General features: G+C 37.8%; 1 protein-coding gene across 5 annotated transcripts in view; it reads left to right on the top strand.

The window, feature by feature from the left end:
• LOC124947227 (protein glass) overlaps positions 1-12,786 on the top strand; it is a 192,674-nt gene that overhangs the window by 120,797 nt on the left and 59,091 nt on the right. The window contains exon 1 of one of the 5 annotated variants that reach the window (XR_007100347.1): positions 7,097-7,216. The exons of the other annotated variants lie outside the window; for them this stretch is intronic. The gene's annotated coding sequence lies outside the window, so the exon portion shown is untranslated. Of the gene's footprint in view, positions 1-7,096; positions 7,217-12,786 lie in introns of those variants that run through there. 5 annotated transcript variants of the gene reach the window in all.

The following is a 12,786-nucleotide window of genomic DNA, read 5'->3' as shown; positions in this document are numbered from 1 at the left end:
TGTTGAATACTCTCACATATAAATCTTATTCTTTTGATTTTCTCTTCTTCTCGCTTCCCTCTTATAGACCTTTTTCGAACGATGCCTCCCCTTCGATTTGCTTCGAGCAAGACGAAGATCGAAAAAGCGACGGACCTCTTCTTATGCTTTAACGAGCCGGTCGTTCCCGAAGAAGATGTAAATTTTCGATTTTGCGAGCCTCTCGGCCAGTTCGCGCTCCTACCTAATTGATACAAAGATCACCCACGTTCGTTTGGTCGTGCCGCTAAAGAGAGATTTTATTTCATCTCACGTATTTATTTATCCTGCATGGTCGGCACGTATGATCGTTCGGGAATTCAAGAATCTTGGAAATTGCGAATGGGAACGATCGTAAGTTTCGTATAGAGTAGAATAGAATAAAGTAGAATTCTCGATCTTCTTTCTGTTTTTCCACTATCGTTGGAAAATAGAGAAACGAAAATATCCTTATTTAAGCGATTTTATCGTCAATTCCGAAAGAAAAAATATCTTTTCATGAAGATCTTATACTGGATTGGTCGTTTCCCGTATGATTTGTGATAACGATCGCGTATTTTATTTAACGATCATTCTTCTTCCGCCGGATTTGGCTTCCCATACGAACGACGATGTACAAAGTGGGCATTAAGCTGCTTGCCGGTGCGTTAATCACGTTCTCCACGTACGCGCTTTCTCGCGCCTCTTGATCCTTTCTCGGCCCGACGACGACAACGACAACGACAACAAAGAGAAGAAACGAGAGAGTCCGTTCGCCTTTCTTCCCTCCGAAGAAATGTCTTGTGGCGCCCGACGAAGGAAATAAAGAAAGAAAAAAGAAAAAGAAAGAAAGAAAGAAAGAAAGAAAGAAAGAAAGAAAGAAACAAAAAATCATTTCTACTACAGACAGAATGGATGACTTGCACGAAGATAGGAACTCGCGCGCCACTGGTGAAAACGTCTCTCTTCTCGCGATATAATCGATATAATCGCGAGATTTATTCGTATTTGCAAAGTGAACGGTTCTCGATTAAGAAGCTAAGGTTTCCTGTTATCGTGCTTTCGAACAGAGAAAGGCACTAGGTGGTAATAATATCTATCTACTATCGTCTATCTCTTTATTCATATTGAATTTTATTTGCACACTTTCATTATTTGAAATCGATTATGTATATTGGTAATATCTATTACGAATGAAAAGATCTTTAAGAGAGAAAATTTAAGAAGGAGAAACGATTGATTGATCGATAATAAAGAGCTCTCGATTGAGATAAGTCTTTTTATCTCTTTTGAAATATCTTTTCGAATCGAACACGTTTACACTTTTTCTATTTCCCAAGGGAGTTCCAGCACTGTCCAAAAATTCTCTCAGAGATTTAAAAAGATGGGCGATAAGTCGAGGTGCGTACGGATGACGCGCATTTATAAGAAGAGAAACGTAAAGGGTAAAAGAAGATGAGAAGGAAACGTGTGCGTGTCCATCGGTGGAGGAGGGGAGAGAGAGAGAAGGTAGTAGGTAGTAGGTAGTAGTAGTAGTAGTAGTAGTAGTAGTAGTAGTAGTAGTAGAAGAAGAAGAAGAAGAAGAAGAAGACGAAGACGAAGACGAAGAAGAAGAAGGGAACGTAAAAGAGAAAAGGAGGAACAGCGGGCGCTGCCACTCAGCGGCCCATAAACCGTATGAAATATTAATAATGGCGCCGCTCGCCAGTGGACTCCAGTCCTCTCTGGGACGACGTTGCGAAAGAGGGACAGGTCCCGCGGGACGATCGGTTCGTTAACCCGTAACTGCGAGACTACCGATCGCTATACGAGTTCCCGAGGCGAATTTACAAGTATTTTTTTATTTCCTCTCTTAGTATGCGCGAATATTCGAGAAATTATCTATTTGGATTTTATCGAAAGGAAGATGGAAAAGAGGGATTGAAGAGTGGGGAAGTGATGGAGGGGAGGAAGAAAAGGAGAAAGGGAGAGAAGGAAAAAGAGAAGGAAAGATTATCTAGGTCTTTTATAGTTCTTTACATTTCGAAGTAGATATGTACGATTAGATATGATAGTCTGGATCGATTAGGTAAATACCTACCTTTAATATTTTCATCGTCCTTTCGACGTACCATACGTCGATAGATTCGAACGAAGGACGGCATAAATTTATTTCGATTTATGGCTCGCAGATGCTTTCGAAAAAAATACCTGGGTGATTTCTTATGTCAGAATGACGTACGATGGATCTAGAGACAATGGATTATAATTCCTTAAAGTTAAGGGAACCTTCTTCACACAGGTAGGCATTTGCTATTCGATACCGGTCAAGAATGGTGATTGGTAGGAGTACTTGTGAAACACCTGCTGGATTCGACTCTCTTCCCTTTCGATCATATTCACTAGTCACGTTTACGACATCTCATTCAATGTTGTGAATAGAAAATGTTATCTATTAGTTTTTCATGAAATCTAAGAAGGATCGCTTTTAGAGATACATAATTAATATCGAATGGGCTTTTAATAAAGGACATTCGTCCTTTTAATAAAGGAAGAGAAAGAGTTGGACGAACGGACGGACGGACGGACAGGTAATTAATGAGAATGAAAGCCGAGAATCATTAATCTTGTAATTAGGAAGAAATTAATAATTAAAATGGAAGATCGTAGATATATCTTAAGCTTCAAGATCATCTTACCATTCAACGACTGTGATCTCTGACGTATTCCTATAAGATTAACGTGCATTATCGATATAGATTTAATATACGAGAAAAAAAAAAAAAAACAAAAAAAGAAAAAGAAAAGAGAAACGAACGCTTTGGTTTTTTTCTTTTTCTTTTTTTTCTTTTTTTTCATTTTTTTCTTTTCATTAACTGACACAATTATTCTCATAATCGTATAAACGGGGCCAACTTTATAATAGATATACATTTAGATAGATCTTAGAAATGAGAAATCATTGAGAGTGATATTTGTTCGAATTTGGAGGATAGACCGTAGGAACGTATACTGATATCTTATACCATAAGGAGATAGGAATGAAATTAGATATAAACAAGAAAGTTAAGAGGAGTGTGCTTCGAACGGCTGATTGGACGACGAGGCGGAGAAAGGTGGATACGATTAACCTTGCAATTAGCGTCATCGACGAAAACGAGTATCTCAGGTGTATAGGATTCTCCCTTATTTCTCATATAGGATTCTCCCTTATTTCTCAGATACCTTAAACGAGTATTTACGCTTACATTGTCATAATTATTTCGTAAAGGGGGAAACAGTAAAGAATTCTACGTTATTGCACCACCGTAGTGAGTCTCCTTTCTACTTTTTTTCTTCCACCTTCTTCGAAGTTATCTCTCACTGTCTTTTCTTCTTCTCTTTCTTTGTCTTTTTTTTCTTTCTCTCTCTCTCTCTCTCTCTCTTCTTAAAAGGCTCGTCGTCCGTCGCTCGTCACTCGTACGCAACCAACCGATCCGGCAGAGCAGGTGAATATTATGCATAATGAATCGTCCAGCTTAACGCGTTCTCTCACATACATGGAAAGCAAAGGCGTGGTTGGTCTCTTCGAAAGGGAGAGGAAAAAAGGCGGCGGCCGACACGACGAGGACGAACGAATCGCGATCGAAACGTCAATCCTCGATCGCGATTGCTCGAGAAACGCGGACGGCACGACTCGCGAACGAGTTGACTGTTACTGCTCCTACTCCTGATGCTCCTGCTGTTGCTCCTGTTACTGTTACTGCTGCTGCTGTTGCTATTGCTTTCCCTTTCGCTCTTTTAAGGGATGATAAATGTCCACTTGAAATCGTATTCCCCCGTTTCTTTTGGGATAAATGAGACATCTCGATGGACGTTCGAGATTAATGGAGTTTAATCATTTCACCTTGTAGATAGCGATTTAATGATGGCATGTATTATAATTCAAATGTTTCGAAAAACGATAGAGGAAAAAAAAGGGTGGGGGAGAGGGAAAAAGAGAGAAAAAGAGGAAAAAGAAAAGGAAGAAAGAAAAGGAGAAAAAGAGTAAGAAGGAAGTCTCGCGATTATTATCATCGATTCGTGGTTTGTTTTGAAAAAGGGAAACGTTAAGAAGGAACGTAATTTACTAAGCTCGCTCCCTTGGGCGAATAAAAAGTAACGTTATCGCAGGCGATTCGGTGTGATTTTATGCAGTAATTTCGTGAAATTGACGACGTCGTTCGATGCGCTTTAAGCGTTCTCCGTTCACGGAAATCGAGCCGGCGTTTAAAGTAAATCTCGACCATGTCGTCGACTAAGCCAACTCGTCGAGAAAGGAACGTTCCATATTTAGCCGGTTCTGAGAAAAATCGATAGTGATCGCGTGATCAAGATAAGACGACCGTCGCTTATCTTGTCCAAGAGAATTTTTCTTATCGCCACACGATGGTAGAAGCGTTACGCTGTATGTATGTTTCTTTTTTCTTTTTTTTTTTTTTTCATGAGCTCGATAACACGCGATTATTAACTTCTTGGACGATTAAACAGTTCGATAAAATTTACTCGAAAATTGTCCTCTAACGAAAAATACGTCTTCGTGTTTTACGAAACGATTGGTTTCGAGTGTCTTGCTTAAATGCTCCTTCGCTGCATGAAATTGATCAGAATGGATGGATTAAGAGAGAGAAGAGAGGGGGAAGTGATAGAGGGAGGGCGAGAGAGAGATAGAGAGAGAGAGAGAGAGGGAGGAAGAGAGAAAGAGAGGGAAAGAAAGAGAGGGAGAAAGAGAGAGATAACGCCCAAAGAGAAGATAGAATTTCATTTTAATTCCCTTTCGCTTCGCGTGAAAGGATGTCGATTAAAAGGATCGCGAAGGATGCTCGCACCTGCGTTACCCTACCTTCCTTTGAAACGTTATTATTAACGTTTAGGTATACTAAAATGTTAGGCGACGCGAATGAATCCTGACGGTATAATATGCCCACCGTCAAAGAGATTTTTACCCTTCCCCTTACCCCCCACCCACCCCGTATCCTCTTTTGCCCCTTCTCATTCTCGATTCACGATCCTTTCAGCGGCTTTCGTAGGCGCGAAATTCGCAAGGTTTCACATGAGTTCCATGCGAACGATTTACGTCCTCCTGTCGGGCGTAAATAATAATCAACTTCCATCTCTACGACCCTATGCGGGCACTAAACTCCATCACCGATACTTTCTTGGCCCTTCTCTCTCTTTTACTTTTTCTCACTCTCACTCTCTCTCTCTCTCTCACTCTCTCTCTCTCTCTCTCTCTGTGTCTTTCTCTCTCTCTTTCTCTCTTTTTTCTACGTTATTCTTCGTTCTTGATAATTCACGTTATTCTAGATTATCCTTTCGTTTTAACAATACATTCTCTTTTTTTTTTTTTCTTTCTGTGCAAGATACGTACATTTATCGATATTAAATTTTTCTCATTAAAATCATTTCAAAGTAAATACTTCCAAGAGATTTTCTATTAAGAGATCATCTTGAACGAATTTGTTTTTCTTCTTTTTTTTTCTTCTTCTTCTTCTTTCTCCCCTTCCTCTTCTCCTTTTTATTATTTTTTTCTTTTTTTTTTTTTTCTAGTCCTCTGACATAAGAGAAAGTAAATAGATAGATAATATACGTAGGTATATGCGTATGCGAAATAAGAGATTACATTGACGTTTAATCGTTCATTAGAAACTTTGTAAATTGGAACGTAGGTAGATACATTACGTCGGTTAATTTCCTGGATTTGATTTAACAACGTTAAATTTTCATACCTAACAAACTAATTATCGACGTTAATGTAACTATCGCGATAGCCGCGATGTTCACGTAAGAAGAATCTATGTCGTAAGATCGTCGATTTTATCTGGTAAAAAAGAATCGTACATGTTCGTAGATTATAAAGATGACAGAAATATCTCAATCAACGGCATGGTAATTATCGAAATCGATTAACGTTTGGACTTGAGCTTGAACGTTGGTTTATTCATCGTCATAAGGTCAAACGATAGTTGAACTTCGTCGTTCATCACTCTAGACGATGGTATGTGGGAGGTACGAGGCATCTTCGCCACGTGGATTTACCACCAGCGGTGATTTCTAACTACGAACTTCGGCTTCCATGTGTAAACGGTGAACACCATATAGATATGTACATATATATACGTATCTACATGATCACTCCTTCGTCTTCTCCTTGAATTTTTATCTCGTAGCAAGCAACATAAATTTAATATTCCGATTCGATATATGTACGCTTGTGGTACTCATTTAAAAGATCAAAGTAGGTACCGTACCCCGTTAGCTATAAATTTTTTTTCTATCGAATCGAATAGATAGATTGTGTAACTAAATATTCTTCATTCTTCGAATAAATTGATTTGTGAGATTACAGAGGGAGCTTATTAAAATCTTTTCCACAATATAAGACAGAGAATAGGATTTCGTTACAAGCTCATAAATCGTTCGTCAAGGATGATGAATGTATCGGAAAGGAAGTATGATAACGCAGCGTTTAATAAGTACCTTTGATTAACTTTCAACGATCATATTTAATAGGGTAATATCCTTTTACTAAGCTATAGAAAATGACATACTCTATATAATAATAATAATAATATATATATATATTTATATATATTTTAAGATTAATGGAATTAAAACGTTCTGAAAACAGGAGAAACGTGTATTAACGATCGAATATATATACCTACCTACGTCTTTTGAAACGAACGACACGCGTTCCTACGTGCAAAACAGAGCGAGCAAGAGAAAAAGAGAGAGAGAGAAAGAGAAAGAGAGAGAGAGAGAGAGAGAGAGAGAGAAAGAAATGGAGATGGAGATGAAGAGAGAAAAGAGAGAAGCGTCAGTGAGACTGGACGGGTGAGTCTGGCGTCCCGCGCACTTCTTCGGCTTCTAAAATAAACCCACCGACGAATAACTCTTCTCTTTCCAACGCGGGCGTGTGCGTCGCCGTCTCGAACGTACGCACAATCCGGTATCAGGTGCGTACGCAGTGCGTCATCTTGATAGCATCTCTCTCTCTTTCTTTCTCTCTCTCTCTCTCACACACTCTCTCTCTCTCTCTCTCTCTCTCTCTTTCTCTTTCATTCCCTGCTACAGTGTACGAGCATCTCGATTCGATACGGAGGCTGAACATTCCGCCCACTCGCGTCTCGTACGTCGCGAGAAGAAACAGAAGAAGAAGAAGAAGAAGAAGAAGAAGAAGAAGGAGAAGAAGAAGAAGAAGAAGAAGAAGAACTCGTAGGTAGGGTCTCTACTCGAAATTCGACTTCTCTTCTTATTTCACCCTCCTCCTTTAGATCCGTTCGAACGATTAGAAGTCCGCGATGTTTCGTTAATTACGAACTCGATGCAACCAAAAGCATGTACATTCTTAGTTCCTTCTCTCTTTCTCTTTCTCTTTCTCTTTCTTTCTTTTTTCTTTCATTTTCTCTTTTCTCTTCTTTCTTTTCCTTTTCCTCCTTTCTTTCTTTCTTTCTTTCTTTTTTTGTTATTGCGTTATTAACGTCGACAACGATATACCTTACCCATTCTGACTTCCTTTCGATGTTTAATTTCGAAGCAAAACTGGATTAGAACGGATACCGTCGCGCAGACACTCAACGGTTGTTGTTTCTTACGTTAAATTACCGATCAAGTAAATACTATGTAAGAAGTGAAGTTTACAGAGAGAAAAGAGAGAGAGAGAGAGAGAGAGAGAGAGGGAGGGAGAGAGAGAGAGAGAGAGAATGACGAAACATAGAGAAAATTATGATGCTAAGGAAGCGTGCACACCGCTTAGAAACTTATTATATATTAGATGGTAATTAAGATAAAGTATGATTTATCGCTTGTTTAACGTTGTAGAGTTATTGGAACTTCGTTTACCATACTCGCTCTCGCTGACACTAAATGCTCGCCTCTCATGATCACTCCTCTAAGAATATGTGTTCGACGACGAGTCGATCCAACTGAAGAACATCGCTTTTTCTTTTCTTTTCCTTTTCTTTTCTTCTCTTTTTTCTGTTTTTTTCTTTTCTTTCTTTTTTTTTTTTTTTTTATTTTTTCTTTTTTCTTTTTTATATCTTTTTTCACGTGTTCCACGGTAACGCGCTTCGCACTATGCAATTATTTTCTTCTACTCTTTTCCTTGCCATAGCTACAATTTAATGTTATTTCCTTTGCTGACGATTTATCGATTCATAGAAAAGGAGAATATCGCAATATCTTTGTCTTCTCGTTCTTCTTTCAAAATGTACTGTTTTTTTTTTTTTTTTCTTTATATATATATACATAATGTAATATAAATATAAAATTAATGTAACAGACATAAGTGTCATTAACAAACGAATCAATCGGATCTTCATCGATTACGGGGGATGAATACTTATTAAATCACAAAGTATTTTTACGACGATTTTATGGATCTTCTATAGTATAATTTATGAGTGTTACGAAACAATGGAAAGTGAGTACAGGTGCAAGTTATTTTAATGACCAAGTTATTAAGAACGTCGTTTCTGTATTAGAAAAAAAGACGGAAAGAAAGAAAATACGTACTAATCATTAGGTAGATACGTTAGAGATGCGATTATCTAAAATTTAGATAAGGTTTAATCAAGTTTAAAAAGATTAAGATGAAAAAGAAGGAACATCGAGAGTATATGTTAAATGCAATAAAAATAAATATAGAAATAGTATAATCAAGTACTTATACAATTACAAGCAGACGTATGTGTGTGTGTGTGTGTGTGTGTGTGTGTGCATTTATCTGTTGGTAATATGAACTAATCGAAAAAATTTACGGGCTCGTTTGGATGATATCGAAATAGAAAAAGTAGAAATTATTCCAATTAAGATGACAATATATTATAGAGATCATTCGTGTTTTAAAGGCAGAGTTGAGTGTGGTGGGAGAGGGGGCGGTAGCAAGTTGATCAAGTTGCATCCTGCGAGTCAATGTATTTCGCGTTATCTGCATCACGCACACACGGCGTTACTCTAGCATTGAGCTCGGAGGACGACCAGTGGAAAACGACTTTAATGGCGGTTATCGAATCCAAAACCAATGTTCTACGCGAGATAAGCTCATACGGTTAAATTGTGTGGGCAGATAATCACGCAAACCGGAGGTAAACCGAATGCTACTGATTTCTTCCGATCAGCACATATATATATATATATATATATATATATATATATATATATATATATATATATATATATATATTGGATTGTGTTGATTTCGATATATTTAATTTTATAAAACGATGAATGGAGACTAATTTATCGTTAAAATATAGATTATTTTGAATCTATTATAATTTTCGATCGAATTTGCCTTAGTGTTGATCATAATATCGATAGAGTAATTTCTAATTTGGAAAAGATGAGATTGAAATAGAAAAAAAAAAAAAAAAAAAAAAAGAAGAAAAAAAAAAGAAGAAGAAAGAAAAAATAAAATGAAAACAAATGATTGTACTTTCGATCATACGTTTTAATCATTGGTTTTTATTTAAATGAATTAACGTCTGTTATATTTTGACGTTATGTCGATGATTGTTTATAATTTTTGTATCTCTCTTTCTCTCTCTCTCTCTCTCTCTCTCTCTCTTTCTTTTTTTTTTGTTTCTTTCTCTTTCCAACAGGACGTAGCCTTAAAGAAATCGATGAAACGAACTTAAGATTCCACGAAGGTTCTTCTGCTTCTCTTTCGCGAGACAAGGCGTTCTTCCCAGCTGCCGAGCCGATCAAAACTTTCGATATCGATTGGATATAATGACGCGCTCGTAACTATTGGATACTGCGGCCAACCGCAGCCGTGGGATATGTATAGTCACCACAGACCTAAAAGGTAAGAAGAAACGCACGCACGCACGCACGCACGAATGGACGCATCGCGCCATCGTTACTACGAGTTGAGTCGTGCGAAACCATCGGCACCAACTCGATTCGATCTCGAATCCGAGACATTCTGTGTTAACTTTTCGATTAGTTTCGATTCTTTAAAATTCATTGAACGATTTAATGATTTTAATGATTTCATTTACGAGATAAATATTTCGCATAGTTATTATTCGGTTCTATTATTATTACCGATAGTTTTTCATGTTTTAGAATTTATACAATTTTTCGATTGTATTTATATAGAATAATAAAAGGCTTTAAAACGAATAGATCCTAGGACAGAAGCACTATGACGTACGGTCCCCATCTCTTGGTTAACGATCCTGCCTCTTCTCACCGTGACGCGGCAACCAACCCGCCACCGGTGCGTCATAGCCTCGACAAATTAATGTCAAAGGCCAGTAATTGGAGAGACGTGCCGGCGGGTATTACGAAAAGATAGGATATATGTTAGTATGATGTCTAGTCAGATAAAGAGAGAAAAAATATGAAAGAATATACAATCGCTTGATAGTAGAATTCTCGAATAATTCGATGGAAAGTCTAATCTCGATCTAATCTACCTATTGGTAGCCATTTTAAAGCAACCTACAAGAAATGCTAAAGTAAACTTAAACGAATCCTCCTCGTTCATCGTTATCTTATTTTTCATTTGCTTCCTTTATTTTTTCTTTTTTCTTTTTTTCTTCAACGTCCTCGTGTCTTAATCAGTCGGTTCTCTTATCCTTTAAGATCTCCGCTCTGCCAAAGAGGCTTATGTGACTTTCACGTATTAATTAGCGGCTCGTATACGCAGTACGATTGACGTTCCCTCTCGTAGTGTTTTACAGCGTGGGCAGTGTTCGTTCGTTCGTTCGTGCATTCGTTTCTTCGTTTATACGTTTCTTCGTCCATCCATTGGCACGCTATCATACCGGTAAAGAAATTAGTAATAGCCGCCATTGGTACGATCGGCAAATACGAGAATTTTAGCCGATTATCAGGTATGCCGAGTAAAATTCCTTTAATGGAAAAGAAACATTCGTGAGTGACAACACCGCGACTATTTTTAATTTTTCTCTTTTTCTCTCTTTTTTTTTTTTTTTTTTTTTATTCTTTCCTTTTTTTCTTTATTTTATTTTTATTTTTTTATTTTAATTGAACTCGCTCTCTTAGACGAGATTACATTTTGCTTCGTAGTCTCTTAAATGGCTATCAATAAAATCGGATATTTATCGTGTTGATTCTTACCTTCGACGTTTCTGATTTTTTCATTCGCTTTTACGAGAATACTCGGCATAGCTTCTCTCTCTCTCTCTCTCTCTCTCTCTCTCTCTCTCTCTCTCTCTCTCTCTTCCTTTCTCTTTTTCTTTAATCTAACGATTTTATAATAGTACGTATGTTCTCCAAATGATTCTTTCGCGATCGAGTCAACAACATTCGCGAGTCGGTTTACGACGAAGTGTTCTCATTTGGAGGATAGCAGGTGCTTCGTCATTCAAAGGAACGAATGCGGGCCAGAAAGAAAAAAAAGAGAAGAAGGTGGAGGAGGAGGAGGAGGAGGAGAAGGAGGAGGAAGTTGAGGAGGTGGTAAAAGAACGAAGAAAGAAGAAAGAGAGAGGAGAATTGCCGTATTATCGTCCTTGGTTACATAATTATACTTCCGTTGGCAAATTATGTTTATCGATAATTCCAAGTGCTTAATTTTTTTTTTTTATAAATGTGTCCACCCAAACTCCATCGTCGTTCATCTCTACCTTTCTCTCTTAAATATAATAAAAACGATCGTTTGTTGCGACCTCGTAAGAATAAAAAGATGGTAGAATTCGATGCTTTATAATGGGCTTCGTCACGAGCTTTTGCATAAGCGCATCAGATTACGTTTAATGAAAGCATGAAATTAATGAGAATATTAAACGCACGAGAGTAAAAAATGTTTTTTCTCACTCTCTTTCTATCTCTCTCTCTCCCTCTCTCTCTCTCTCTCTCTCTCTCTCTCTCTCTTTCTCATGAGAGATACCGGTTAAGCGAACAAACACAGAGAAGAACGTTGCAAAGATGTTCGCTCCGGTTCTTAAATAAAGCCGATGTCATCGCAGCTGTTAGAGAGCGAGCGTTCGATCTTACATTTGATACGATCGTATAACGATCGCTTTGATATCAGGATGGTGCGCGTTTTCGTAGAGAGGCAAATTGAATATAAACGATTCGCAAAGCGATTCATATCTATTTTATTTTCGAAAACGTTACGAGGAATCTTTGTCGAGTCTTCTTAATTCACTCCCTTTGATTTCTTTTATCCATTCCCTTTTTCGTCTTACATTAATGATATGCAGACAAGTTTCACCATATGTTCGGTGCATCATCTTTCTGAAGAATCTGGCGCATAAAGGATCACGCGTCGATCTTCCTTCCCTAAACATCGGTGATCACGCACAACATGAATGTTGGAAATTCGTCGAAAGTTAAGTGAGCCCTCAAGGGAGATGCATCGACGGATTTTTTCTTTTCTTTTTCTCGTCTCTAACGATTAGCAAATCTATCTCTTTGAGAACTATTGCGCATTCAATTTGTAAAGAAATCATCGATTTGCCAATTTTTAAATTAAAAATGTTTAATTGATATCATCGAACGTTTTTCAATATATACATATAGTAATCGTAAAAAATTCATTGGCATTGATAAAACATGAAGAAAAAAATTCTAGATAAGAGTATCGCTTGTAAACATTCGCGCGAATTATCTAAAAAAAGAGAAGTCGATGGTGAATTTAAAGGATTTCAGGCTTGCGTGCATATGATTGCAGCCTCGAGCTGCCGGTCAGATGGCAATCCGCCGAAGGAAGAAGAGTCGGAATTTGAAAGTCGAAGGAGGAACGTCGCTCGGGAGTTTCCGATGCACTAGACTGCCTTCGAGCAATGCCTTCTTCTGGTGCTCCGGTGAAACGGA

The sequence above is a fragment of the Vespa velutina genome, chromosome 2 (assembly GCF_912470025.1).
Source record: "Vespa velutina chromosome 2, iVesVel2.1, whole genome shotgun sequence".
Classification (NCBI taxonomy): Eukaryota; Metazoa; Arthropoda; class Insecta; order Hymenoptera; family Vespidae; genus Vespa; species Vespa velutina.
Note: the sequence above shows the minus strand (reverse complement) of the source record. Positions and strands in the feature narration are given on the sequence as shown.